The sequence below is a fragment of the Perca fluviatilis genome, chromosome 10 (genome assembly GCF_010015445.1).
Source record: "Perca fluviatilis chromosome 10, GENO_Pfluv_1.0, whole genome shotgun sequence".
Taxonomy (NCBI): Eukaryota; Metazoa; Chordata; class Actinopteri; order Perciformes; family Percidae; genus Perca; species Perca fluviatilis.
In genome coordinates this window covers 19,839,855-19,856,030 of record NC_053121.1, presented here as the reverse complement: position 1 = coordinate 19,856,030, position 16,176 = coordinate 19,839,855, and the positions used below count along the sequence as shown (strand labels likewise).

General features: G+C 40.3%; 1 long non-coding RNA gene across 1 annotated transcript; it reads right to left on the bottom strand.

The window, feature by feature from the left end:
- Positions 1-7,752: 7,752 nt before the first annotated feature.
- On the bottom strand, positions 7,753-11,192 carry LOC120566488. The gene is made up of 3 exons (XR_005640411.1): positions 10,546-11,192; positions 8,998-9,254; positions 7,753-8,169 (listed from the first exon to the last, which is right to left on the bottom strand). It is a non-coding gene; the product is annotated as an uncharacterized LOC120566488 (long non-coding RNA).
- Positions 11,193-16,176: the final 4,984 nt, after the last annotated feature.

Genomic DNA, 16,176 nt, shown 5'->3' with positions numbered 1-16,176 from the left:
CACCTGCTGAGCAAGTTAGTAAACGTTACTCCTTACAAGTGGGTTTTTAAGAAAAAATAAACTTGAAAGGAACTGAATAAGTCTGTTGCCACTTTTATGTGTCCTCTTTTACAAAGCTAAAAGATAAGAGCATTTTCTGCCATTTCCCTTTATGTGTGCGTCTCTTAAGAGAAAAAAGGTCAATGATAAGATTTCTTTGTATTATTAATAGTCTTGAGAGATAAAAGCATTAGAGGGGATATGACTTAACATGCTTATAATAATCCATCTAATAATGCAATGAATTATCATAGGAAACATTAAAAACACTCCAAAATGGGCCATTTTGCTTACAGAGTTGCTTACTGTCACTTTAGAGCGAGTTCAAGTTAAGTCTTTGGTGTTTGCGAGCTAAATCCTGTACAGTCAGCTTGAAGATCCTGTGAAATAGCTTTTAGATCATTTTGTTTTTTTATGGTTTAATTTGTCTACAGAGGAAACAGTCGAAGGAGGGAAATAGTTTGGTAACACTTTACTTGAAGGTATCGGCATAATTATGACATGACACTGTCATGAACTGTCATGAATGTTATAAACATGTCATAAACGTTTATGACTTCTGTCATTAAGTGTCATTCGATTTTTGGCATGACAAGTTGACGTTGTTTGGGTTGTCTTGATTATGACAACTTAACATTAATCAAAGTGACATTACCAGAAGTTGTCTTGGTCATGACAAGTTGACATTCAATTTTTTTTTGATGTCTCTGTAATGACAACTTGACATTAACCAGGATGACATTACCAGAGGATGTCTTTGTCATGACAACTTGACATAATATCATCCTGTTTACTGTGAAGTTGTCTTAATAAGGACACTCCAAAGAAATGTAATGTCAAGTTGTCATGACAAATACATCTTCTGGTAATGTCATCCTGGTTAATGTCAAGTTGTCATTACAAAGACATCCCAAACTAATTTAATGTCAACTTGTCATGACCAAGACAACTTCTGGTAATGACACTTTGATTAATGTCAACTTGTCATAATCAAGACAACCCAAACAATGTCAAGTTGTCATGCCAAAAATCTAATGACACTTAATTACAGAGGTCATAAACATTTATGACTTGTTTATAACGTTTATGGCCCGGTCATGGCAGTGTCATGTCATAGTTATGACAGTGTCATGTCACGATAATGTCAATACCTTCAAGTAAAGTGTTACCAATAGGGGTATCCTTGGCAGTGGAAACAGCAGCGGCTGCTGTTGGGAATGTGTTACTGGTACTGCTAAACTGTTTGTTATATAATTGTTAGAGTGTGAGGCTGAACCACAGATATTTTCTTTGTGGAAAGAAATTTGGAAGTTTAAAAAAAAATAAACACCTCTAACTTGACAAAGTAATTGAAGATTGATTATAATTTAGTATTTGGTCAAACTACATTAAACACATCCCATGTCCACTCCCCTTGGCATCTGTGTTTTGTCTCTCAGAGAGTGCACTTGTTACTCTGATGTTCCCCACATTTGAATATTAAAGAGAGGCTCTGCAGGCTGTGTCCTGACAGAGAGAAGACAATCACACAGCAGTCCAACTGAATCAAACTACACACTCTGAAAGACAGCCAGACAAACAGGATTCAATGTAGCCAAACAAAACAACAACAAGGGCAAACCTTGCCAGAATGGACTGCGTAGACAGGTTTTGGTTTTTTGGTCAGAATCCTTGCCATGCAAACAACCAACGCTGTTAAAAAGAGAAAGAAAAAACAAACATAAAGGATGACAAAAGGGAACAGAAACAAGGCTGGAAAAAATAAAGTATTAAGAGACAAGACGGAAACACGTACAACCAAATTAAACGTTGTGTTTGACTGTAAAAGTCAACCTGTTCAGTGACACTAACCCCTGTCAATCTCTCACTGAGTGCCAAACATCCCTCCATTCCTCCTTTCTTCTCTTATTCTCTTTTTTTCCTCTTTCCTCTCTGCTCTTCTGGGTTTAGTACTTCTACTCATTCTTTTCGCTCCCTCTTTCCATCAATCTCACTGCAACTCTGGACTTCAATATTCCCAAAACTTTAGCACCCCTTGCATATCCGTATATATATTTGACCTGCACGTGTGTCAACTCTACAGTCTTAATTTCTCCTTTTACCCTCCATTCCCTTTTCATCAGCTGGAGTCAACAACACAACTGTTTTTCAAAATCTAATCCTTCTTTACTCAAATTTCCTAAATATCTCTCCATAACTCCCTCACCCTCAGGCGTCTAGATGTAGCACCATTTGTTAGATTGCTTGCCATCCTTGAGGGAATCCAGATGGATGGCGCTCAGTTCTGATTGGTCCAGCAGGGGGTCAAAGTTAATGTCTTTGGCTCGTTGAATATCCAGCCAAGTGAGTCGTTACGTTACGGACAGGATGCTGGAGGGATCATTGACAAATGCATAAATAGGAGTTAAGTTATGAAAGTACATTTAGGAATAGACCATTTGCAGGATAGCAGAAATGGCTGGCTGTGTGTGTGTGTGTGTGTGTGTGTGTGTGTGTGTGTGTGTGTGTGTGTGTGTGTGTGTGTGTGTGTGTGTGTGTGTGTGTCCAAATGATGGAAAAGCTAAGTTGTGTTGGATCATGTTGACATTAAACAAAACAGATTTGGGTCACTGTTAACATCCCCACCAGTTCTCATGAGAATAGAAAGGAATAGCTGTTTACATGAAAAGGACTGTCAGACACACACATTCAGGTCAGTCCTTCAGTCTCCACACTGATGTGCTGCTATATGTCACTGCAAAGCACACACACTGGGGAAAGGAAAAGGGTAAATAACATTCACACTGTCACTGGAAATTGGTGATAAACAGCTGGAAACAGCGAGGCGGGAAGAAAATACAGGAGTCTCACAATATAGAAAGAGAAATAAAAGACAGAGAGAGAGAGAGAGAGAGAGAGAGAGATATTGTGTCTGTGTTTTGATGGATTGAAAAACATTAAAGTGTCCTCAGCTGGGGTACACCAGGTGAAAATAAAGAATCAGCCTGGAGTGGGAGACATCCTGAGGATTAAAGGCACATTTCCAATACTGTCCATTAATGTAACTGAAAAAAAGAGTAACAAAGCTAGACGCAAAAGCGTTCTCTTACTCATACTCAAACAACCAAAAATCAATCATTCTTGGCAAACCAGATTGATAATAGTGTTTTGATACTCCACAAGGATGTTAGAGTAGGAGGGGGCATTTGGCTGTACCAGTGTGTGTCAAAATATTAGTCTTTCTACAATCTGTAATGTATTGTTTCTTTCTATAGTTTGCGCATGCGCGCACACACACACACACACACACACACACACACACACACACACACACACACACACACACACACACACACACACACACACACACACGCATGAAAACATACACACTACAGTGAATCAACTGTAGTTCATGATTACAGAATGTCAAGTCATTTCAGCCGCTGTAAAATAGCGGAGTTCAGGTAAAAGATTGGAACTGAAGAGAAGACAAATAACATTATCTGGCTTGCTATCCAAGCTGACATTTCTACTTAAATCACATGCCAGTGTGTGTGTGTAACAGCCCTTTTGGCAAGCGTAGACAAATAACATTTCAGAGTGTTCTTCATTTCCACAGGTCTTGCGCACAGAAAGAAAGATCAGGATCCCAACAGCTAAACATTATCTGCCTTCACCTCCTAAATATCATTCTTCCTCAGGCAGAAGTAGAGTCTGTAGCATGTTGCCCTTTTCCAAACACAAACCTCTGGAAACTACAGCCCTGTCTTCATTTATCTGACTCTCCTCTTCCATCCCTCCTCCTTGCAGTATTTCTTCTCTCCAGAACCGATCCCTCTCTCTGTCATTTCAGTCACTCTCTGCTTTTGTCATTCCACTGTTGCCCTTTGAGGGCTTATTCTTTTCTCTCTATATTGCCTGTCCATTTGTCAATTTCTCTCTCCTCCAAATGTCAATCTCGTCCTAGTCAATAGGGGCCACTTATGCCAACCCTACCTATCCAACTTTCTCTTAGATCATTACACTAGATCTCTTGGGTCTCTCTCTCTTCTTTTATTTCTTCTTTTGATGGCCCGGGGATGCCCTAAGTGCTTCCTTTCTCATTACTCTCTTCACTCCCTCTATAGCTTTAAAGTGTTGAAATACAACTCTTGTTACTTTTGATACTCACTGTCTCCACAATCCAATTTCTCATCTCCTGACTCCCTCTCATCTCTTTGGATTTTGCTGTGAGGCCCAAAGCGACTGTTTAGCGACTATCTATCTTTCACTTCTATGACCTAAACTGTTGTTTGTTTGAGTTTGAGTTTATTGAATTCATGCTCACAGTTTAACAACTGAATAAAAAACAGAATTTACATTAAGTTAGAAAAAATATAAGGTGTAGTCCTGTAAAAAATAGATAAATACACATAACTACACTTATGCAACCATACATGTATACTCACCTACAAACAGCCATCCACTTAAACCATTCATGTGCTCTACATAAGTGCCTTAAACACAGTAAAATAATATGTACACTTACACCCAAAAAAAGAAACGCATGATGTCCATCACAAGCCACAGCCAACAGCAAACACCAGAGACTTCAGCTAGTCGTTCCATTCAGTGCTGTGTTGTACAATCTGACTGCCGTAGTCTTCAGTCTGTTTGTTCTGAACTGAACTTCTGTAAGATGGTTTCTGTTTCATAGCAGCCTGCTGGTGTTTGTAGCTCTGGTCAGTGGGAGCAGGTCATGGAGAGGGTGTTGTTCAGATGTCATCTCTTTGACCAGCTGAACTGCTGCCTGCTCCCTCCTGCTCTGAAGAGATGGGAGTGGCGGTGGTAGGGTGCATCCTCTGGTGATGATCCAGAGGGCCCTTTTCTGGACCCTTTCCAGACGTGCAGCTTGGCTTCTATCACAGCCCACCAAATGGACACTGCCATACTCCAAACATGGCCTGACCAGAGCGATGTAGATGCTGACAAGGTCCTCACAAGGGAAGCCATGTCTGGCAAGAAATGACAGGAAGTGCAACCGCTTGGAGGCCACCACTTGCTCAATGTGTGTGTCCCCGTTGAGGTTGGAGTCCAGATGGAAGCCCAGGTACTTGGTGGTGAACACAACAGGGACTTCCTTGCCTCCAAGAAACAAGGGAGCAGGTCGTGGTGGGTTTTTGGAATAACTGATTGTCAGTTACACAGTTTCCCCATTGAGCAGCATGTTGTTTAATGTGGCCCATTTGTCTAGCTGCTGGGCTTCCACTACCATAGTGGTGTCACTCTGGATGTTGTGGAAGGACTCCAGGCCTGGTTTAACCATCTGGTATACCAGGAAAATGCCAAGTGGTCTAAGTATGAATTCTGAATATAAATCACAATAAAATAAAACGAGAGATTAATATTGTTTCGTTGTCTTAATATCAGAAACTACAAAAAATGGCAAGCAGATCAACATATTGCATTTTGTGTCTATTTACTTAATATGAAAACTTAAGTAGCTTTGCATATTTCTGTGTTATGCTTACAAGTCAGAAACAGCATGAATTATTTCGGCTACAGAGCTGTAGCTGGAAACATTCATGCATTGTGAGGCACAGACACAAGAAGAGAACACCGAAGATTACCAACAGCAGTAAAAATGCTCAAAATGCTTAAAAATAAACGAATGAAGGTCTATCTTCAGGCATTGGAGAGGGCTATGGCAGAGCCATAGATGTGGAACAACCAGCAGGAAAAAACCATTATGGTGTAAAAAGAAAGCACATAAAAAACTTGTTGATTCAAGTTAAAAGATCCCTGAATAGACACTGAAATGTTTACAATGCTATAAGACTTAAGGAGAAAATGAGCGAGAAGAGGCAAACAGGATACACCTCTGTCAGGATCAGTAATGTGCTGTGAATCTCCTGTGTGTTATTCAGATTTAGAGGCAATGATAAACTCCACCTCGGGCACTGAGCTGGATCTTCCACAGTCTCTTATCGCACACTGAGAAATACATTTTCTACACACGTATACAAACACACACACACAGCAAACCTTTCAGCAAAAGGGATTACCCACAGAGACATTAGATTACAGAGATACAAACAGACACAAAGATGCTTGGACCGGAGAAACTGAGAAATCAATAGGTCATCGTCTGGAAAGATAGAGAAGAGGAATGCTAGTGTTGGATCTTACGTGCTTTTTTTCTTCTTAAATTCTCTATGTGAATCTCACCCTCTGCCCTACTAACAGTCGAATGTTAAAACCATGTTAGCTGTAAAGAGAACTTCCTCTCCATCCTGATCCTTCCTCACGTTACATTCCAAAGATTGAAGAGGAGACAAAGAAAAAGGAGAGCGAGTTAAGACAAAGAGAAACACAACTTGAGCTTCAACATGTTGTTACAACACATGGGGCCAGAAGAACACTATTACTAGAGGATATATCTAATAGTGAAGAAGCTGCAGAAGTCACACTGATGTGTTAATCCAGATTCACGCTTGACACAAGGAGAGTCAACGGGAGTCATAGATACCTACGGTGTACATTTTGATCTTTAGACTGGATCGTACCCGTTGATTACACCTTCACACTGGACCAACATATTGTATGTTTTCGGGGAATGATCTGCTTTATTCAGATTGCCCACAGTTACTGTTGTACAGTTTTACTGACACATAGCTACACACACTTACACTTACCTACACACTATAACTGGAGTTAAATCCAGGTAACTTCTCATTTCTTTCATCTCATTATTGAATAGAATAGTGACAGTTTCATAGAAACTATGATATTTTGATATATTTTTGTGGATGTGTGAAAAAATGTGGTCTGCTGGTCATAGAAACAATGATATTTTGATATATTTTTGTGGACGTGTGAAAAAATGTGGTCTGCTGGTCGTGCCAAAGGAAAAGTCATTAAATCACCAAATGCATTAAGATTTGCTCTGATAATTGACTGACATTGCCTAAGGGGGGCAATGTCAGTCTTGCTAGCTTATAGCTCATGGCAAGTCAGACTTTTCCAGTAAATAAGTCAAGGCTAACATTTGAAGTTGAATATTTGAGTGGCTTCAGGCTGAGTATTTTATAGCCCAAACCTCATGTATCAGCTATATAGACATAATTGGTGGTTTGTAATTGTAACCTGGGCTCCAAATCTATTTATACTTTGACAGATCTGAGATTTCATTCTGCATTTGACTATTTTTGTTTTCCCAATTGAGCCATTTCACATAATGTGTTTCCACACAGTCTCCCTAGTACCGAGGAGGAAGTAATAGTAAGTACTAACGCTTTTGTGCCCACTTCAGGCGTATTTGTTTCGCAACGTGCGTGTAAAAGCATGGCGAGGTATGTACAAACAGGCCGCACTGAGGTAAAAGCGCAGAATGCCCGTCGCGGGAACTGAAAATGGCAAATTGCGCTTTTCCATGTCATGCATATGTATTCAAGGGGTACATGGTATTCCTGGTGAAATGGCAACACTAATCTGAGCAAGACGAAGACATAGGCCAAGGAGAGGAGCTGAAAAGAGTTTTGCCACAAGGATCACACTTTTTCAGTTGAGTGAACAAGAAATCATTAAGCGTTACAGATTGAGCAGCCATGCAATATTACAATTACTGGAAGAAATCAAAGATGACATAGAATCTCCGACTCAGCGTTCACATTCCATTCAGCAGTTGTTAAACTCCTCGCTACATTACAAATATTGGCATCAGGATCATTTCAAACAGTCATAGCATCAGCAGTGGGAATATCGCAGTTTGCACTCAGCCGTATCATAGCACAAGTACTTAACGCTTTGCTACAGCGCACTAGTCGGTACATACATTTCCCCACCACTAATGCCGAAATTACACGCATCAAGCTGTTACCTCATAAACAGGCAGATCAACTTCGTTATCGCTAAATCTTTCAATTGCGCGTTTAAATACGCGCAATTTACGGTATACTGTAGTGGGCGGAAAAAGGCGCTGATTACCCAATGAACTGCAGGTTTGGTAAATACAACCTAAGATGAAGTATCACAGCGTGCGCTTTCTTTGGGATGGCCATGGTGCTCCTTCCACCTGTCTCCCCTACTCCCTCACTCCCCATGTCTTTCATGTCTGTTGTCTCAGATCGATAGCGACTCCTGCGGCACAGAGCGGACAAATCCCAGTGGCTGCTGTGAACATACACAAACACGCATGCATAGTGTTATTGACTGCCTCCTTTAGCGAGAGTGGTAGATACACAATCACACAGCACATGCAGTGTGCACAAACATCAGCAAAAGACAAGGACGCTTTCCTCTCTAATACATCAACGCATTTAATTCCATCCAGCTCGTCTTCTCTGCCTCCACCCCTCTGTTCCTCAAACTGCAGCACAATAACATCTATTTTAAAAACACATTCCCAAGTTCCCTTGTCCATTTATGGCATTTTTAATAAACTCTAATCTTCTGAATGATCTTTCGATACAGAACTGGTGACATCATTACTGTGCTGTGGCTGGATGAAAGACAGCGATTAACAAAAAAAGAAGGAATGATGAGAGAAAAGACACTTTTAAACAATGTAACGGGGTTCAGTATTTTAGCTTTCTGCTAGAAAACTTTCCACTTAATTTCCTTATTTCTCACTTTGGAGTTTTGAGGTTATTCAAGAGACCAGTGTTCATTAATCAGATGCAACTCCATGAAAAGTGAACCACCCTTTTTGTTACAAAAGAGGCAACATCTATCGTAAAACACTTAACTTCAATGCAATGCAAAGCCAGGCGATTACAATTACTGGTAAGAGGAACCTCTATCACATGAATGAACTCAAAGGCAGAAATTAAAGTGTAATGTTATTTGGAAACAAAGTCTTTGACTGAGTGACAGGTGAACACAGGAATCACACACACACACACACACACACACACACACACACACACACACACACACACACACACACCAGAGTGACAGTGTACCTCGCAGTGCAAACAGAGGTCAGGTGTAACAACTCACTTTTATAATTCAGGCAGACCTGATGTGTAGCTGCATCGCTCTGAGACAGATTGGCAGTGTTGCCCGGGGTCTCTGACACCTTGTCGTGAAGGATGAGGACGTGACAGCTATCGTCATGGGAACCCGGAGGATCAACACTGTCACATACATCTCTCTGAGTGGCAACATAGTCTGTTCCTCCAAATCATCATTTAGTGGACTTTCCCTTGTGTCTCCTCCTTGCTCTCTTGCCTCTTCAGTTGCTGAGTGAATATTCTCTGTAAAAAAAAAATATATATATAATACTTTTTTGTAAGGTCGTGGATGAAGTCAGTTTTAAATGTTCTCAGTTTTCTATGCTGAACAGGTTTTATTGTTCGGTGACACACACAATCATCAGGAGGCACTAGCATATCTGTACATATTTAGCAGGTGCTGGGTAACAAAACTCTTCACATAGACAAACACATACCTGCACACTGCTATGTCTTTCCTCCTTTTATTCTACATGACTGAAAACGGTCTGAAAATAGTCTTCTTCAGGTGTTCCTCCATCCCTCATGTGAGGAAGACCATTGATGGTTTAAACATTGTCATGGTCATGAAGAATAAAAGAGGAACTGAGAATGTGTGGGGGTATTTTGTTTGTTTTGTGTCGGTTATGAACTACTGTACCGATTTAATGAAGACTTCAACTTTCTACAAAAAGAGATATGATGGCTGAAGTCTGTTGTTACTAAGACTAATTATGATAAACACTAATTATATAGCACCTATGCCAAAACCTAAGTCTTGAGTCAGGACTTAGGAACAGCTAGAAGGACCCTACATGAGGATCAGCAGCTGCACTCTGGCTCATACAGGAGAAGCAATTCAGCAATACTACCAGGAGCCAGCCCATGAAGTGTGTCTGTTGTTTACTAAGCATGAGCAGTTCAGTGTTTATGCCCCGTTCCTGCTTGGTCACATGCACAAGGAAATCTTGAAGAATACTTCACTTAATCTTTTATTACATGTAGTTGGTATGCTGCAAATAAAAGTTTATTTTACATCTGCAAAATATTATCACAATGTGTCTAAAAACTTTTCAAAGTAGATTCCTTAGATTCAGTAATTGGTACAAAAGAATATTTTTGCTCAATTGCTTCTTCAAAAGTACAACATTAGAAAAAAAATACTGCAATTACTTGTTACGACTTAATGAAACATGAGCATGTGTTTGTTTGAGTGTGTTTGTGTGTACACGTGATAGGCATGCCTCCGCAGCAGTTGAGACAAATGTTTAATTACATGGGTTCAAAGACACTCCATTATAAGAGAGCAGACATAAAGGAGGGGAGGGAAAAGAGTGGAGAGCAGGAACAGCTAATACAAAGCTGTTTTAGCTAATACAAATGGGACAAGTAATATGTTTGTGTATCCAGTGCAGGAGACTAATAGATCATTTTAATGGCCTAATGAAGATAAAATAGGTAGCCAGGAGCTCTAGAAAGAAAGATAGAGAAGAGGAACGCTAGTGTTGGATCTTAAGTGCTTTTTTTCTTCTTAAATTCTCTATGTGAATCTCACCCTCTGCCCTACTAACAGTCGAATGTTAAAACCATGTTAGCTGTAAAGAGAACTTCCTCTCCATCCTGATCCTTCCTCACGTTACATTCCAAAGATTGAAGAGGAGACAAAGAAAAAGGAGAGCGAGTTAAGACAAAGAGAAACACAACTTGAGCTTCAACATGTTGTTACAACACATGGGGCCAGAAGAACACTATTACTAGAGGATATATCTAATAGTGAAGAAGCTGCAGAAGTCACACTGATGTGTTAATCCAGATTCACGCTTGACACAAGGAGAGTCAACGGGAGTCATAGATACCTACGGTGTACATTTTGATCTTTAGACTGGATCGTACCCGTTGATTACACCTTCACACTGGACCAACATATTGTATGTTTTCGGGCAATGATCTGCTTTATTCAGATTGCCCACAGTTACTGTTGTACAGTTTTACTGACACATAGCTACACACACTTACACTTACCTACACACTATAACTGGAGTTAAATCCAGGTAACTTCTCATTTCTTTCATCTCATTATTGAATAGAATAGTGACAGTTTCATAGAAACAATGATATTTTGATATATTTTTGTGGACGTGTGAAAAAATGTGGTCTGCTGGTCGTGCCAAAGGAAAAGTCATTAAATCACCAAATGCATTAAGATTTGCTCTGATAATTGACTGACATTGCCGCTAAGGGTAAGGTTCAGTTTTTCCTGGTTATAGCTCATGGCAAGTCAGACTTTTCCAGTAAATAAGTCAAGGCTAACATTTGAAGTTGAATATTTGAGTGGCTTCAGGCTGAGTATTTTATAGCCCAAACCTCATGTATCAGCTATATAGACATAATTGGTGGTTTGTAATTGTAACCTGGGCTGCAAATCTATTTATACTTTGACAGATCTGAGATTTCATTCTGCATTTTTTTATTTTTGTTTTCCCAATTGAGCCATTTCACATAATGTGTTTCCACACAGTCTCCCTAGTACCGAGGAGGAAGTAATAGTAAGAAGCCAGCCAGACAGTCAGTGCACTTCTCACAGGAGAAGCTATCAATCAGCTGCAGGTCAGATATGGGAACCTGGTTTATGGTTGGAAATGACCTTCTTTTCTTTTTCTGCTCCCTGTGTCTCTCCTTCCACCTGTCTCCCCTACTCCCTCACTCCCCATGTCTTTCATGTCTGTTGTCTCAGATCGATAGCGACTCCTGCGGCACAGAGCGGACAAATCCCAGTGGCTGCTGTGAACATACACAAACACGCATGCATAGTGTTATTGACTGCCTCCTTTTGCGAGAGTGGTAGATACACAATCACACAGCACATGCAGTGTGCACAAACATCAGCAAAAGACAAGGACGCTTTCCTCTCTAATACATCAACGCATTTAATTCCATCCAGCTCGTCTTCTCTGCCTCCACCCCTCTGTTCCTCAAACTGCAGCACAATAACATCTATTTTAAAAACATATTCCCAAGTTCCCTTATCCATTTATGGCATTTTTAATAAACTCTAATCTTCTGTATGATCCGTCGATACAGAACTGGTGACATCATTACTGTGCTGTGGCTGGATGAAAGACAGCGATTAACAAAAAAAGAAGGAAAGATGAGAGAAAAGACACTTTTAAACAATGTAACGGGGTTCAGTATTTTAGCTTTCTGCTAGAACACTTTCCACTTAATTTCCTTATTTCTCACTTTGGAGTTTTGAGGTTATTCAAGAGACCAGTGTTCATTAATCAGATGCAACTCCATGAAAAGTGAACCACCCTTTTTGTTACAAAAGAGGCAACATCTATCGTAAAACACTTAACTTCAATGCAATGCAAAGCCAGGCGATTACAATTACTGGTAAGAGGAACCTCTATCACATGAATGAACTCAAAGGCAGAAATTAAAGTGTAATGTTATTTGGAAACAAAGTCTTTGACTGAGTGACAGGTGAACACAGGAATCACACACACACACACACACACACACACACACACACACACACACACACACACACACACACACACACACACACACACACACACCAGAGTGACAGTGTACCTCGCAGTGCAAACAGAGGTCAGGTGTAACAACTCACTTTTATAATTCAGGCAGACCTGATGTGTAGCTGCATCGCTCTGAGACAGATTGGCAGTGTTGCCCGGGGTCTCTGACACCTTGTCGTGAAGGATGAGGACGTGACAGCTATCGTCATGGGAACCCAGAGGATCAACACTGTCACATACTGTACATCTCTCTGAGTGGCAACATAGTCTGTTCCTCCAGATCTTCATTTAGTGGACTTTCCCTTGTGTCTCCTCCCTGCTCTCTTGCCTCTTCAGTTGTTGAGTGAATATTCTCTGTAAAAAAAGGTCGTGGATGAAGTCAGTTTTAAATGTTCTCAGTTTTCTATGCTGAACAGGTTTTATTGTTCGGTGACACACACAATCATCAGGAGGCACTAGCATATCCGTACATATTTAGCAGGTGCTGGGTAACAAAACTCTTCACATAGACAAACACACCTGTATAACATACCATACTTTCTACAAAAAGAGATATGATGGCTGAAGTCTGTTGTTACTAAGACTAATTATGATAAACACTAATTATATAGCACCTAGGCCAAGCTGCACTCTGGCTCATACAGGAGAAGCAATTCAGCAATACTACCAGGAGCCAGCCCATGAAGTGTGTATGTTGTTTACTAAGCATGAGCAGTTCAGTGTTTATGCCCCGTTCCTGCTTGGTCACATGCACGAGGAAATCTTGAAGAATACTTCACATAATCTTTTATTACATGTAGTTGGTATGCTGCAAATAAAAGTTTATTTTACATCTGCAAAATATTATCACAATGTGTCTAAAAACTTTTCAAAGTACTTCTGTAATGTAGCATGATTAGACGTTACTTTTGGATTCCTTTGATTCAGTAATTGGTACAAAAACATATTTTTGCTCAAGTGCTTCTTTAAAAGTAAAACATTAAAAAAAGAATGACTGCAATTACTTGTTACAACTTAATGAAACATGAGCATGTGTTTGTTTGTGTGTGTTTGTGTGTACACGTGATGGGCATGCCTCCGCAGCAGTTGAGACAAATGTTTAATTACATGGGTTCAAAGACACTCCATTATAAGAGAGCAGACATAAAGGAGGGGAAGGAAAAGAGTGGAGAGCAGGAACATAATCCGTCCTCCTGTGAGCTCTGTGTGGCTGTCAGACAATGTTGCAAGGACAAATTTAATTTAGTCAGGGGATTTAGCCCATTCAGTGGCTGACTTTGCTTTGTGAACGTTGAGTATTCTTTGGCTGCTGCGAGCCGATGAAGAAGCAGAGTTAAAGGATCCAAACCCATTCACCTTTGCAGCTCCAATTTAAACATCTAATTAACTTTCAAAAACGGAAAAAAGGCTTTCATGGCCTAACGAGTTCATATCAGCCCCAGTGACAATTTGGAGGATTGAACCACGCTTACACAGTTTTAATGCTGCAATTACACTTATGGTAATAATACTGGAAAACTGAATCATTGCTTTTTAGAGAGCAGAATACAAATATGATTTCGTAAATAAGCAGAGGATGAGGACAGCTAATACAAATGGGACAAGTAATATGTTTGTGTATCCAGTGCAGGAGACTAATAGATAATTTTAATGGCCTAATGAAGATAAAATAGGTAGCCAGGAAGTCTGTAAGATTTCCACTTTGCAGATAAAACTGTAGAGCTTCGGCATGGAAGTTGACATGTTTAAATGCATGACCTTCTGGGAAAACTGCTAAATAAATCTCTTAAAAAAACTGTGAAGACAGAAACCGAAAAGTACCTTTGGTCCTGTAAAGCACCCACGGCATCCCTCATGTGTGGAGAGATTTTCTGGCGAGGAGGGCCTGGCATCATGACACCTGTCTCCCTTCACCCGCCATAACCACAGTTCAGTTCCCATCACACTGAGCTGACAGGTGCAAAGTTCTGATAGAGTTTAACTACTGCATTAGCATGCTCCGGTCTGTCACCATTTGGGCAGGGGAAGACAGAAAATAGATAAGAAAAACTGAAGAAAGTTGTCTGGACTAAAAAAAGTGAGTGAGTGAGTGAATATCCCTCTGCTTGAATACTGGTCTTATTCGCCTGCCCATTCATTCCAGATGGTGTCATATCAAAGTAGAAAGAGGGGGCAGAAGGGGAAATGGGGGAGCCTCGCCTCATTTTTACCTCCCCATCAATCTCATTAACAAGATGGAGAAAAATGACAAAAAAACACAGAGACTGGCTGGCCAGATCGAGAGTTAAATGTCAAGAGTGGATTTAAGAAAAATGTGATGAAGGAAACTCAGTAAAGTTTAGTCTATTAGACAGAGAATGAATGAGGAGAGAGTGACTGAATGCTAAAAAGTTATTAGTGAGGATGTTGAGACTAAAGCCTGGATATTAAAGACAGAAAAGAAAACGCACAAAGATAAGAGTAAAAACAGTGAAGTAATCTCTAGAAAGCAATGTAATGCTGTTGACACAGTCCGAGACCTGGAAATAAATCTACTTAACTTTACACATCCACTTCCTTAACTTCACAGGCAAGCTCTGAGCAAACCAAACACATAATTATAGTTTCCACTGATCAAACATGGCGATGAAGTAATTAGGCACCAGATAAAATAAACTTCTTCATATAGCATCACTCTCTTTATCATTCAGCATTATTCAGTGTTTCCCCAACCAGGTTTCTTTTTCTTGTTCCAATGGAAATATATAATGTATATCAAGCACTCAGATGACCAGAACAGTTTGAAACACACTCCTGTTTTGATCTAAACCACTTATCTGGGAGTGAAAATATAAAGACAACATTCGTGAAATCTCAATCTAGACACAGAATATGATTCAGAAGATACAATGTTTTTTAGGAGGCTGAGATTTATAAAATTAACTAGGGATGCACTGAATCCAGGATTTGGCTTCGGATTCGGCTGAATATTGGGCTTTTTGACGGGGTTCGGATTCTGCCGAAACCTTAGAATTTTTTTCCACCGAACCGAATCCTTCGCTTGGACTACGTTCGCTACGCTGTTTGACGTAATGACGCCGCCATTGATTACGGGAAGGTGTTCAGGTAGGTGGACCGTTCAATGCAGTAGGCTGTGAGAAAGTGAAAATGGAACTCGTGAACAGAAAAAGTGTTGTTTGGCAATACTTTCAGTCAAAAGAAGGCGATTCAAGTCGAGCGACATGTTCAATTTGCAATGCCTGAATGCAAACCCTAAACAATACACAACATCGCCGCTGTTAAAACATTTGTGTATGAAACATCCGAAAGAATACGAGTTGTGCATGAAGGAATCTACAGACAGCAGCCAAAATGCAGCAACTTCAGGTACGGCAAAGGAAGGACAGTCACAGCTAAAAACTGGTGTTAACCAGAAAGTGCCTCTCCTGGGCCGTCAGCTGTTCTCTCTGCAAATGAGTCTCCCTACAGTGGGAGCGGAGCGACCAAACGGCCGGCTGCTGTTCGTTACTAACGATAGCTTTCTAATTTCACCCACCCAACATGCCTTCATTCACTGGTTAGCGAAAATTTGCCCCAAAAAAATTGTCATTCATCTGGCGATAGCGATGTGCTTTCCTACGATGTGAAAATAGTGTGTGAATTCAACA